Source organism: Kogia breviceps, chromosome 16 (genome assembly GCF_026419965.1).
Source record: "Kogia breviceps isolate mKogBre1 chromosome 16, mKogBre1 haplotype 1, whole genome shotgun sequence".
Classification (NCBI taxonomy): domain Eukaryota; kingdom Metazoa; phylum Chordata; class Mammalia; order Artiodactyla; family Physeteridae; genus Kogia; species Kogia breviceps.
Genome location: NC_081325.1, coordinates 4478579 through 4492301, shown reverse-complemented (window position 1 = coordinate 4492301; position 13723 = coordinate 4478579). Strand labels below are relative to the sequence as shown.

At 54.0% G+C, this 13723-nt stretch overlaps 1 protein-coding gene across 5 annotated transcripts in view; it reads left to right on the top strand.

The window, feature by feature from the left end:
- Nucleotides 1-13723, top strand: part of SPATA13 (spermatogenesis associated 13) — a 264206-nt gene that overhangs the window by 141362 nt on the left and 109121 nt on the right. For 2 of the 5 annotated variants that reach the window (XM_067016362.1, XM_059041992.2), the window contains exon 1: nucleotides 2005-2133. The exons of the other annotated variants lie outside the window; for them this stretch is intronic. The gene's annotated coding sequence lies outside the window, so the exon portion shown is untranslated. Of the gene's footprint in view, nucleotides 1-2004; nucleotides 2134-13723 lie in introns of those variants that run through there. 5 annotated transcript variants of the gene reach the window in all.

Below are 13723 nucleotides of genomic sequence, written 5' to 3'. Positions count from 1 at the left end.
CAAACAATAAAATGAAAACTTGCCCATATTTCCACCACCCAGAGATAATGACCATTAGTATTTCGGTGTGTGTGCTTTAATTAATGGGCTGTTATTTTAGAGCAGTTTTGGGTTTACAGGAAGACTGGGAGGGAGGGAGAGTTCCCATGGGTTCCCCTCAACTCCTCCCTGTACCACATCCCCATCGCCCCAGTTTCTCCTGTTACGGGCATCTTAACATCAGTGTGGCACATTGGTTGCGATTGATGAGCCAATATTGACACGTTATGATAAACGACTTGACATTAGGTTTCACTCTTTGTGTTGTATATTCTGTGGGTTTTGACAAACGCCTAACGACATGTACCCACCGTTTGAGTATCACACAGAATAGTTTTCCACTATTTAAAAAAAGCATGTATAGAATTCATTTTGACTTTTCATTGTGTAATTTAATATTTTTATATGTTCTTTAGTTTTTACATAGTGGTTATTGTTCTTCTTTGATTATAAACGTAACATGTATAATTATAGCGCTGGCAACACAGAACCACTCAGATGAATCATCTAAAGGACAGCAGTTTTTCAGAGAATGTGTTTATTTTATGAATTCCGTTAGGTGCACATCAGGCAACAGTCATGGAACTTTGAGGGCCCACATCCTTCCACAGAAGGGTTTCCTTCATCTCTGCGGTTTTCCTGTGAATTAATGACTGAGCCATGAGCCACCCGGGAAGGGTGAGAACACCACACTCAGAACGAGTGTGTCCACCCGGACAGTCCACGAAAGACCTGCTCTAGGTCCTGGGGAAGTGGGTAGGTTTAAGAGTCCTCACGTAGGGTTTTGTTTTGTTTTGTTTTTTATAAATTTATTTATTTATTTATAATTTTGGCTGCGTTGGGTCTTCATTGCTGCGTGCAGGCTTTAGTTGCGGCAAGTGGGGGGGGGCTACTCTTGGTTGCGGTGCGCGGGCTTCTCGTTGCGGTGGCTTCTCTTGTTGAGGATCATGGGCTCCAGGCGAGCGGGCTTCAGTAGTTGTGGCATGTGGGCTCAGCAGTCGTGCCCCGAGGGCTCTAGAGCGCAGGCTCAGTAGCTGTGGTGCACGGGCTTAGTTGATCCGCGGCATGTGGGATCTTCCCGGACCAGGGCTCGAACCCGTGTCTCCTGCATTGGCAGGCGGATTCGTCACCACTGCGCCTGCAGGGAAGCCCTCACCTAGGGTTTTCTTTTTCAGGAAATGTGTAGCCAGGTCGCCTTGGCCTGGAGTGACCTCCTCCCTGGCAGAGGTGGGGCGAGGGGGCAGTGAGGGGCGGTTGCCTGGGCGACGCGGCTGCTCCTCCCGCCCAGGGCCGATGCTGGGGGATTGATGAGTTGGAGGGGAGCCGGGTTTAGGGGGGCCGGGCTGCGGGGTGCTGACATGGGGGGAGTTGCTGGGGCTGGATGGAAGGGAGCCCGGTTGGGGGGTGTAGCTGGATGAGAAGCTAGGGTCGGGGGAATTGTAGCGGGGCGGGGATGTGGTGGGGGGATATCCTCGTGGTGGAGCGGGGTGGGGTTGGGAATGTCTGGGAGGATAGTGGGGACAGCAGGGTCGCCGGAAAGGTGGCCGGGGACGGAGGGGGCTGGCGGGGAGAAGAGCCGAGCCAGGGGCGTGGTCTGGGGGCTAACTGTGGGCGTGGCCTGAGGCAAGAAGGGAGAGACCAGCCAGAGGGGTGGCCTGGAGCCAGGTGTGGCGTGGCCTGAGGGGCGTGGAAGGAGAGCCGGGCCGGGGCGTGGCCTGGGGCCGGGCGTGGCATGGTCCGGGGTGGGGGGATGGAAAGGTAGCTGAGCCGGGGGCGTGGCCTGGGGCTGGGGCGTGGCCTGGGTTCAGCGGGGGCGAGGCCTGGGTGTGTGTGGAAGGAGTGCAGGGTTGGGGGCGTGGCCTGGGCCGGCGGGGGCGTGGCCTGGGCCGGGCGGCAGCGGCGAGCTGGCTTCAGCGCCGCGCTCCTCCCCCGCAGCCCAGCCCGCCGCCCGCCGCCCGCCCGGAGTTCGCGCACCCGAGCGGAGGCTCCTCGAGAGCGCGGCGTGCTCGGATCTCCGCGGCACCAGGACCAGCCCTGGGTCGCCGGGACGTCTTGGATCGGCCGACTTTGGAGGCTCCTTCGAGCGGGGCCGCGGTAGGTGAGGCTGCGCCGAGGCGCCGGGCGGGCGCCCGGGTGTTGGCGAGGAGCCCGAGCCCGGGAGCTGAGTTACCCCGACGCCGGTCCCGCAGCCCAAACACCGAGTTCGCTCGGTGAGCTCGCTGCGGGGCTGGGCGGCCCAAGGGCGAGGGACCCCCGGCCCCGCGCGCCTGCGGATCCCCAGACTTGACCCGCGCCCGCCGCGGGCGGCGGGCGGGACAAAGGCGCGTGGCGCCCGCGCCGCCCAGGGGATGCGCTGGAGATCTCCTCTCCCAAAGCGAGTTTCTCCCCGGGTGCCCCGGGCCTCATCTCCCGAGAAAGGCGGGACCCTGCGTCCGGCGACCCTGAACTGGAGGGATGAGCTCCAGGGCTGGTTTGCTCCCACTTACGTTCGGCGAGGTGAGGGAGTGGGCACGCCAGCCCCGGGGGATCACAGACCAGCGCTGCGCCTACGGCCGAGGAGCTCAGGTGACCTGGGCTGGAGGCCACCATCCGGCCGTGCAGTCTGAGCCCCGGCAAACCTCCCCGCTCTCCAGGTGCGGGAAAAAGGCCAAACCAACCAACCATACAGACTGAACTCTCTCCGTCAGTTGCTTCCCAGCACTGGACAGTCTTGTTGATAAACCAAACAATAACTTGAGTTTATTTAGCACTTGTAGGCCATCTAAATTCATACATCATCCGCCCCCCCTCCCACGGTTTTCTCTGCGTCTCACCTCATTTTTCGTGTTGCCTGGTGTTTTCTACCCTATTAATAACCCCTCCAGGTCTCCAAGTACTGTGCTCTTCTCTAACAGGTACAGAAATTTCACCCATTTTATTTTTCCTAACAAATGCTCCTTTTCTATGTCCCCCTTCTTGCAGACTTCCTCACCGCAGTGTCCTCGGGGTCCTGTTAATTATGCTTCCTCCCTGTGCTGAACCTTGGCCTCTGCCCCCCTCCCCCCATCCTTTAGAGTTAGTTGTACGTGACTGTTTCTTACCCAGCATTCTAATTTTCACACCCGTCCTTTGGTCCTCAGATTTGCCACCTTCTTCCCACCCAGGCTGCTGTCTGCCTTTTTGCCTGTGCTCCCGTGCTGCGGGCTGTCTTGCCTTTTACCTACTTCTCCCTGTGCTTTTCCCGCCTCCAGAGCACACCTTGTTTCGGTTCCTCTGGTTGTTGATTCTGCTACTGCATCACCGCTCCTCGGTTCCCTTTCTTCCCTTCCAATCGGTCCTCCATGACCCGGCAGACGTCTTTATTTCAGAAGGTCTGAAAGTGTCACAGGTAGGCAGCCAGCTTCCCCGGGACCTCTGTGGACGTCAGGACCTTCCCTTCTAGAAGCTCCTGGCTCTGTTTGTGTTGTTACGGAAGAAGTAGTATCGTATGTAGACAAGTTCTCCGACTACGTTGATATTGATGTTAATACGAGTATTAGGTGGCAGTTGTCAGACACTTAGTAGGAGCCGAGCAGCCGTCCGAGGGACATACATGCAGTAATAACTCATGCATCCTCCTCGCTTCCCTATGGAATGTCGATGCATTCCTAGCCCCGTTTTACAGATGAGCAAGGGGAGGCTCAGAGAACTTTAAGTACCAGGTCCAGTTTCTCGTGGCTGTGTGGTGGGAGAGCCCCTCTTCTCCCCAGGCGGCTGTGCTCCCAGGCCATGCTAACTTTGGAACTCATACGTGGGCTGGGATTCGGCCTTGGAAATGAGGTCATTATTTGCGTGTTTTATTTGGTCTGCAGTTTACAGCTGTTGAGGGCGTAATATCCATACTGTAGAGCAGTGTGTGTGGGGAAAACCTAATGCCTCCTGTCCCTCAGAAAGACTGGGGACACTGCCTGGGCTGGCTTCCAGCTCACTTTCCTGAAGAGACCACCTGGCCCCCTTGGCTACAGGAAGGCTGGACGAAAGCTTCTTGCAAAGACGGTTGCCAGCCGGCCCCTCCCCGGCAATGAGAGGTCAGTTTCACTTTAGCTGGCCAGATCTTTAGGGTCCTTGAGAGCCCTGTGGTGTGATGAGTCTTGCTTATTTCTGTCTCATTATATAATTTAAAGCCTTGTTCCTGTATCTCCTTCACCTTCCTGAAAGTTGGAGGCACGTGTTTGTTCTTTTGCAGATGCTGAAGCTGAGTGTTGGGAAAGTTTTATACTTCGATGGCTGGAAGGGACCTTACATTCCACAGACGAGGAAACTGTGGCCCAGAGAAATAAAATGATAGTCCAGGGCGTATTCCCAGGCAGCGGGACAGTGGGTCCCTGACCTGCCGACCTCTGGTCCAGGACTCTCCACGCATATGGGCCTGCAGCTTGGTGGGGTGACCTCTGCGCTTGCTGTGCAAAGCAGTGAACGAACCCTTTCCTTCCTGAGCTAAGAGGCATTGGGAGGATTCATTTGGAATGGAAATTGTCAGTGGGTTCTTTTTTTTTTTTTTGGTCCGAAAACTAAGCATTTAAAAAATGTTTGCTTTCGAGATACGTAATGGCATAAATGGGCTCATAAAAAAAATCGCAGAAATATAAATGCTGATGTTTTTAGAAAGAAATATTTTTGTTTTCCAGAACGTCAGGCAGGAACGCCAAACACACATTGCTTTCTAGAGGCAAATCGTACAGTCCACGGCAATCTGAAAATCAGTAACTGGGACGATGAATTGTGTTTTCATTTGCCGAGAGAAAGGCCTTCGTACGAAGCGCTCATGTGATTTCCTTCATCTCTGCATCTCAGATAAAACAGGGGTGAAGGGGGAGCCTGTCCAGTTAGGTGCCGTCTCTGTGTTGGCTCTGCCATGCCCCGCCCCCCGTCTCCCCCTGGCCTCGGGGCTCCCAGCCAGCTTCCCCCCCCCCACCCCCGTTCCCAGCTCTGCTCCCTGCTGTCTGGTTCCTCTCTTTCTCCAGGAGCCCTCGGGGAACCTGGAGGGTGCTGCTCACCCAGGATTGCTCAAGCGTTCCGTAACTGCCTTTCCTGACAGAATCCAGCCCTCATGCCCTCAGGTGTTTGTTGCATGTAATTAACTTCTCTCTGGCGCTCCAGGATGAGATGGGCGGCTCGGTGCGCCCTTGGGAGAATCGATGAGACGTTCACTGCCTGTGCTCTGCGGTTCGGATGAGGATCCACCGGTGTAACCGCGGAGCAGGTTAGGTTTACCGCTCCCCTCGCGCAGGGGAAGGGATCGAATGTCCTGGCCACGGGCCCCGTAGGAAGAGTCAAGGCTGAGATTTGAACGCGGGGCTGCCAGGCCCAGGAGATCCACACGCACGTCCAGCGTCTGTCTGCTCTGAAGCTCGTAACCCTCCACAGCAGCTTCCCAGAGCCTTTTACGAACTAGAGGAGGGAAAAACGAGGGGCACGTGGGGCACGTGGGGCCTCGCGGGAGTCCCGGACCAGCCCTCCCCACTCTCCCTTCGGGGCCAGGGGTGCTTTCTGACTGTGGGCGGCAAAGCCCCAAGTGGACAGAGATGGTCCTTGTTTCTCATACGTGGCTGTGGCCAGTTGCTGTGGTTGGGATGTCAACATCCGTGGCCACAGGTAATGGCCCACCCTGTGCTCGTGATCTTCGCATGTTACCTCACCTCACCAGGACCTTGAAGGCCCTGATTTCTCGGCCAGAAATAACCTCCGCCTGTTTCCGTGACACAGGACTGCTCTTTGTCACCGTGGAAGCAATGCAAGCTGAGCGTTGTCATTTCAGGGACCGTGTGCCTGACTCAGGACATCTTTTGCTCTGGTCACATCTGAGCTGGACCCCCAATTTCTCTCTCGGGGTTCAGCCATGGGGGTGGGGATCTCTAAGAGGACCCTGCCTGCTAATCTGGGAGAGGGAGGGGCCAGCCTTTTCCCTCTCCCATTAGCACCGTTACAGAGTTTGTTCCCTAAGCCTGGCAGGCTGTCCTTAGAGGAAAAACAGAACTCAGGTCCGAAAGGACTAGACTGGAAGGTGTGGGCGGGCGAGATGTGGCCTGCAGGAAACTGGGATCTTTGCCCGCCATCTCTGGCAGGTGTGGGGCACTGGGGCTCCATGTTTGTTGTCTTAGAGCAGAGGGGGCAGGAGGCCCCGGAGGAGATGTGTTCCTGGTATCGGAACTTTGATCACAGGCTTTCCTGGCAATTACTGTTCTCCGTAATAGAAGCAGCGAGCGGTCTTGTGGAGGAGTGTTAAAATTACAGTCACATTAAATGAGGTCAGGCCCTACTATGTCACCACCCCATGTGCTGTATAAAAAGAGAGGAGGTCCGAGTCCTAAAACCACTTGAACCATGTGGGCATTGAAACTTGTCCAGTTCGGATGTTGGGACTCTCTGCGGCTGAAAGGAAAAACAGCTTCAGAAAGTTTGCTCCCTTCCCCCTTTCCCTTTTATGTGCTGGATGCTGGGGATGGAACCAGCCCCTGCCCTCGTGGAGGCTCACACTCTCTCCGGTGGGAGTGGCAGGCATGTGAAAGGAAAGACCTGTAGCAGGTGAGGGATCCGTTTATGGGGAGGGTGTTAGGGGAGCCCATGGGAGGCCGAGGATCCAGGAAGGCTTCCTGGAGGAGGAGCTCACCACAGCCAGGGCTGAATAGGAGGGTGCAGGTTGGGGAAGGGGCTGACAGAGGGAGGCATTGCAGCCTCTGGGGACAGAATAAGCAGAGGTGGGGACACGGAGCCCAGCTCGGGGACGAGGGACCCTCAGACAGTTCTACCCATCATTCATGACTGTTAATCATTTGCCCAGAGCAGTGGTTCTGCATCTGCATCAGCTGAGGATTCGTTCGAAAAGCAAATTCCAGGGCTCTCCCCAGGACCCGCCGAATTAGAGTTTCTGGGGTGTGTGTCTGTGTTTTAACAGCCTTCCAGGTGCTTTTCACACACGCTGAAGTTTGGGAACTAGTGCTTTAGAACGTACGCTTTTCAGACACCCTAAAAACAGCTGCTCTTCACTGCTACCCGGTTGTCCTTCAGAGTGACCGGGTTCCTGCCTGGCTGGACGTGTCAGACCTCCCTCGAGCCATCAGCTGTCCAACCTTCCCGTTCTTCTCCCCCGTGTACGCCCTCACAGTTTCTCTTGCCCACCGTGTGGGCAGGTCATCACACCCTAGTAACTTATGTTATTTCTAGAACACGATTTCTTAGTGTTTGGTGGTCGTCGGGCAAGCTGGGTCCAGGTCCCAACCCTGCTGCCTGCCCGCTGTGTGACCTGGGCGAGGCATTGACCTCTCTGCCTCAGTTGCCTTATCTGAACAATGTACGTAATGGTACCCGTCTCTTCACTGAGTGTTTCAAACTTTGCTGGACATTGGGATTACCTGGGGGGTCTTTAAGAAAGGTTGATGCCTGCTGCCATCCCCCAGTACTGTAACTGGTTGTGGGTGTGACCTTGGCATTGGAAGTTCGCGGGGGCCGTAAAGTTGGGAACCAGGGTCTCAGGCTGTGGAGCGGATGAGGTGAGTTCCCACTCGCAAAGTGCTCAGAAGGGGGTCTGGCCCGGCCCTTCTGTGTGATGGGGGAGGGGAGGCGCTGTGGTTCTGGGACGGTGGCGGAGAAGGCAGAGCTGTGTCGCTCGTTCTGCAAACACTTGTTGGATGTCGACGGCCTGTCGGTTTGGGGATCTCCCGGTCACTCTGTCTTCTTCTGAGACTTAGGAGGTGAAGCAGCCCAGCACAGTGGGTCTCCAGGTCTGATTCTCTGAGCGTCCGCTGGGCAGGACTACAGAGGTCCTGCGTGAACAGAGCACACGGGCCACCCCCCCCCCGCCGCCAGCATTCCCAACACGGGACACCCTCTTCCCTCCTCTGTGTAGAATAACGTGAATTTTCGGAATATAACCAGCTTCTAAAATCACGAAGGAGCAGTGATTTTCAGTGAAAATGGGAATCGGGCCCCCCTAGGCTTCTGACCCTGCCCTAATCTGTCATTTGAACTCAGACGCCAGTTTTCTAAATTTATTAATTTATTTTTTGGCTGCGTTGGGTCTTCATTGCTGCGCGCGGGCTTTCTCCAGTTGCGGCGAGCGGGGGCTCCTCTTCGGTGCACGGGCTTCTCATTGCGGTGGCTTCTCTTGTTGCAGAGCACGGGCTCTAGGTGCGCGGACTTCAGTAGTTGTGGCACGTGGGCTCCGTAGTTGTGGCTCGCGGGCTCTAGAGCGCAGGCTCAGTGGGTGTGGTGCGTGAGCTCAGTTGCTCCGCGGCACGTGGGATCTTCCCGGACCGGGACTCGAACCCGCGTCCCCCGCATCGGCAGGCGGACTCTCAACCACTGCGCCACCAGGGAAGCCCCAGACGCCAGTTTTCAGACACACAAAACATCTCTGGACTTGCTCTCTCTTCGGCACCTGAACTGTCTTCTAGGACAGTGGCCCCCAACCTTTTGGGCATCAGAGACTGGTTTTGTGGAAGACAGTTTTCCACGATGGGGGTGGGAGTTCTTCCACGGTGGTTCAGGTGGTGTTGTGAGCGAGGGGGAGCGAGGGGGAGGGGTGGGGAGCCGCAGATGAAGCTTCGCCCGCTCGCCCGCCGCTCACCTCCTGCTGTGCAGCCCGGTTCCTAACAGGCCTCGCACCGGTCGGGGAACCCCTGTTCTAGGATCTAAATGTGACTGTGTTATAAGTTATGTATTTCTAACCGTTATTTGAATAACATACAGTCTCTTTGCATGCCCTGGCCTGTCACACATTCATCCTACCTTCATTCATTGTTTTATTAATTCAGCAAATGTTGATAAGAATGTGGCTTCGCATCAAACACCAAGCTGGCAGTTTTATCCCTTCTTTCCTGTGGAAGGACAAGCGTATCTGTCAGCGTGTAGAAAGTGTTTCTTTAGGTTTTAGTTCATAGCTGCAGCCTTCTCTGTACCTGTCTCTTTTGGTGACATAATTACCCCACTTCTAATAATAGAACATCTGAAGGTCATTTTTCATGTTGACTCCATGGGCCTTCTTTGAACCCTGCTGGGATTAATTAAATCAAACCCCATGCGACAATTATCCTTAAATATCCCAACAAGTTATTAAAATCCGGTTTGCCTGGAGCCCTGAGTCAGTGACCCCCTGGTCAGTGCCCTCAGGATGAAATCCGCAATCCAGTTTAAGGTCCGGGGGTTTCTGATTTCTTTTAGTCCAGAGTCCGTCCTAGTGGTTTGGCCAAATTAATTGAAGAAATGAGAAATAGGGGAATTCGTATCTCGAGTTTATGATTCGTTCTCTTTCTGTGGAAAAGTTAGATTCTGGTTTTGGTTTTGTCTTGCCATGCAGGGCATACGAGGAGCTGATGTTTGCTCTTAGGTTGCCCCTGGTACATTTAAATGTGTGTTGCAAATAGAAATAATTGATTCACTATATTTGTCCTGCTGCCTGATTACTAAGTGAAAATCTACCACCGGGGAAACTTTTGTGTAGCCAGCACACAAGTAGCTCAGTATTATGGTAAAGAGTAGCCTCCATTGTGTGGTCTTAACATTATCAATGGTGTTACCCACAGACTGAATAGGCTTTAGAAATACAGGCCTTCACAGGAATGGCCCTGGCTTAAATGTTCCATGGAGCCTTCTGAAATAACATCCCCCAAAGTTTCATTTGAAACAATAAAGAAGGAGGGGATATATGAATATCTACAGCTTCAGTTATATCGAAAAGGATTAGGTATTTAGAATGAGAAAAGTTAAAAATGTATTTCAGCTTTAAGAATCTGAGGTTAAGAAATAATCCAAGATATAGCGGGAAAAGTCAACAATATTCTTCAAAATGGTATGTTCTAAGATCTGCCAGACCTGCTTTCTCTGCTTTTTCTACCTTTGACTTTTCTGAAACAAATCTAAACTCCCCAGAGTGGATTGAGTGGCCTGTCTTACTGAAGAGCCTGCTTGTTTTATCAAGTTGAGCCCAGCTCTGGCGTTAGAGCATCTCTCTGAGTCCTAAGGCTGCTCTGCCAGAACCGTGGTGTCATGCACTTCCCAGAAAAGGATGGGGGACTTCACTGTTGTGGCCCAGCTCCAGTTCTGGGGTGTGTGTGTGTGTGTGTGTGTGTAGGTCTAGGGTAGGGCCAGCCTGTGTGCTCTGCTGAGTCAGTGTGTCTTGGAACCAGTGACGTTCCTGCCTAAGTTGGGTCTAGACTCCTGGCCTCCCTAAGAAATGAAGCGGTGGAAGTCTGAATAAGGAAAGTGGCAGCCTCTTTTGAAGATTCATTTTTTGTGTTTTTTTTTTTTTTTTTTTTTTTTTTTTTTTGCGGTACGCGGGCCTCTCACTGTTGTGGCCTCTCCCGTTGCGGAGCACAGGCTCCGGACGCGCAGGCGCAGCGGCCACGGCTCACGGGCCCGGCCGCTCCGCGGCACGTGGGATCCTCCCGGACCGGGGCACGAACCCGCGTCCCCTGCGTCGGCAGGCGGACTCGCAACCACTGCGCCACCAGGGAAGCCCTGAAGATTCATTCTTTGATGACAAGTCCTGGCAAGGTGTGAGCGAGAAGGCTGATCTGTAAACTTGCAGCCTGTGGAATTGGGCTGAACGTTGGGATTTTCTTTTTCTTTCCTTTCCTTCTCCCTCCCCTTCCCTTCCCTCTTTTTCCCCGTACCGTGAGGCAGGTGGGATCCTGGCTGTCCCGACCAGGGATCAAAGCCAGGCCCGCTGCAGTGGAAGCCCTGAGTCTTACCCACTGACCGCAGGGGGAGTCCCTCTACGCGTGTTTTCCACGGCCCTCCTCGCCCGGCGGCATCAGCGCCGACAGCTCCGCTCGTGGTTGGGCCGTCTGAAGGCAGAGCCTGTGCCGACCCAGCCCTGGAGCTGCTGCGCGCCTGGCAGAGCGTCTGTGCTCGTGGGTGAGGGCAGCGCTCCCGGGGGCGAGGGACGGTCCCTCCGTAACCGCGGTCGTGGTTCCGGCCGGGGGCGGCGCCGGCGCTGCCCAGTCTCGGCTGACTCCTCCCCTGCAGCCTGGCCTTCCGCCTTCCCTCGTTGGATTCCGCGTTGGGCTGGAGGGGAGGGATGTACCTTAACCTCCTCTGGACTTTCCCTCAGGCTAGGATCTCCTGCTCCCGGGGTCGGGGCACCCAGAGGGGTGGAGAGGATGCTCCGTGAGTCCCCGCTCTCCTCCCCCACCTTCTGGCCTGCGCTCCCCGTGGCAACACTCAAGATTGGGAAAAGTACTCAGGCTGAGAGAACACCGTCTGCCTCCCTTCCGATACAGAAGTAACCTCGTCGGAGGAAGCAGGAACTCTGCCTGCTTTTCCTAGTCTTTATTTCTAATCTGACCCCTCATCCAAGGTGCTCGCCCTGAGTGGGTGCCGACCCAGAAGCCTTCAAAGGGGACACGGAAGCAAGAATATTCTAGCATTACAAGATCAGTGCCTGCGGGTGGGCAGGTCAAAGCGTACAGTACCTCTGCCGCTGCCTAAAGATGTCCGAGTTGGTGGTGTGGCTACTTACATTCTCAGACTAGCACATGTGAAGGAAGTTTATCACACTGATTTCCTGGGGGCTGTTTCCAAGCCTGCTGAGATTAATTAAGTCACACCCCATGCAACAGTTATTCTGAAGCAAAACGGCTTATTAAATTCTGGGGCATATGCTGGATTACTGAATTTGTATTGTCCAACTAGATGATTACGTTTTTGTTTGTTTCCTACTATAGGACTTTAATATGCTTCTCAAAATTTCTGTGGGTGGATACAAGCAGTCTCTTTTGCTTGTTCTCTCCTGCTGGGATGAGGAATCTCTGGGAAGAAGGAAATGCCTGCCGTCAGCAAGGACAGTGCTGTTTTCTAGGCTTTCCTGGAAAGTTGTTTCTGTAGAACTAGGTCTCTCTCTCCACACAGTGCCTCTGTTTTCCTTGGGCTGGGGACTTTTAAGAAGGCTTTGTGTCGGTTGGAACACTTGTCTTCTGAGATGAAGATAGTGGCCACCTGTGCAGATCGGCCCGGGAGGGACAGAGGGTTGGCTCAGCAGGAAGGTTCCTGGTCCCTTGTCACCCGACCCAGGGCAGCCACTCCTCTCTGTGCGCTCCTGGGTCAACTAAAAAGACCTGGGGGGGCTTCCCTGGAGGCGCAGTGGTCGAGATTCCGCCTGCCGATGCAGGGGACGCGGGCTCGTGCCCCGGTCCGGGAGGATCCCACGTGTCGCGGAGCGGCTGGGCCCGTGAGCCGTGGCCGCTGCGCCTGCGCGTCCGGAGCCTGTGCTCCGCGACGGGAGAGGCCGCAGCGGCGAGAGGCCCGCGTAATGCAAAAAAAAAAAAAAAAAAAAAAAAAAGACCTGGGAAGCACTTTGGTCATTACTGAGAGAGGATTTTTTAAAAAAACATGATGCTGTTGAAATCATGCGTGTGTGTGTGTGTGTGTGTGTGTGTGTGTGTGTGTGTGTGTGTGTGTGTGTATTTTACTGTTTCTTCCAAACAGAAGAGTTTCTTTTATGTGATTGTTTTAAAGAGAACTGGTCATGCAGTGACCACTTATTACACATGACATGCCTGGCTAGTGAACTTTTCGCTTCCCTGTACAAACTCACGGCTGCAGGATTCAGAAAGAATTGAACTTGGAACACACTTCTCACGGGCTTTTAGATGGAAAGACATTTTCCCATTGGGAGGATCCCACAGCTTTCACCCTAGAGGAGTGAGAACTTCAGCCCCGTGTCGGGATGCACTCACTGAGGGCTCGGGAGGAGATCTGGGTGCTGTCGGGTTCCCGGGGCAGGGTGCCCTCTGAGTGCAGAAGCCCTTGGAACGCGCTGCCCACCGGCTTCCCCGCGTGCTCCGTGCTGCCTCGGCCAGAGGCGGAGGGAGATGGGGGGGCGGTGGCCCTCATCTCAGAACCTGCGGGACGGATCTGAGCGCCTGCTGCTTCCGTGTGGAGGACCAGGTGCTGGAAATGTTACCGGGGTGGGGTGGACGGTTTCAGAGAAGTGGTTTTAGAGGGCTGGTAACTACGGTGATGGCCCAGCAGGGAGGCGGCCACGCCTGCTTGCTGGTGCTTGACGGGGCATCTGTGCGGGAATCCAGACAGACTTCTGGCATCTGTCCTGGGCTCTCCGGCTGAACCTGTTGTCTGCGTCAGTCATGAGGTTTGGATGGTCAAGGAAAGGTCTCTGTAAAATACCCAAGTCCTGGTGTTTGGCTGTGCGGAAGACGCAGCAGTGGTGCATAGGTGCTTTTCTTTAGCTGGACTAACATTGGTAAAAGTCAGCATCTGACACAGAAGAGGCAAGTGTTGGCAGCAGAGAGTGGGAATTCGAGAGTTCAGGCAATGTGTAATCGTCTTCGTGGAGAGTTTTAAATTCTTATTTAATTACAAAAATTAAGCTTCTTTATTTTGAGATAATTATAGATTCACATGCCTGGTAAAATACAGTGATATTTACGTGATATGGTACAACATCACAACCGGGATATTGACATTGATACGTGAAGATAAATAACATTTCCATCACCAAGAGGATCACTTGTGTTGTCCTTTTATTTCAAAAATGTTATAAAATTCGAATCGTACACTGTGTTAGGTATTGCTTAGAAAAGCAGTACAATTGCAATTGTGTTGAGTAAGAAACTCAACACAATTCTCTGAAGATGATACTACCCCTTCTTTGGATATGGGCCTTGCATATATGTTCTCTGACTCTGCAGCTTGTCTCTTTAACTTCTTA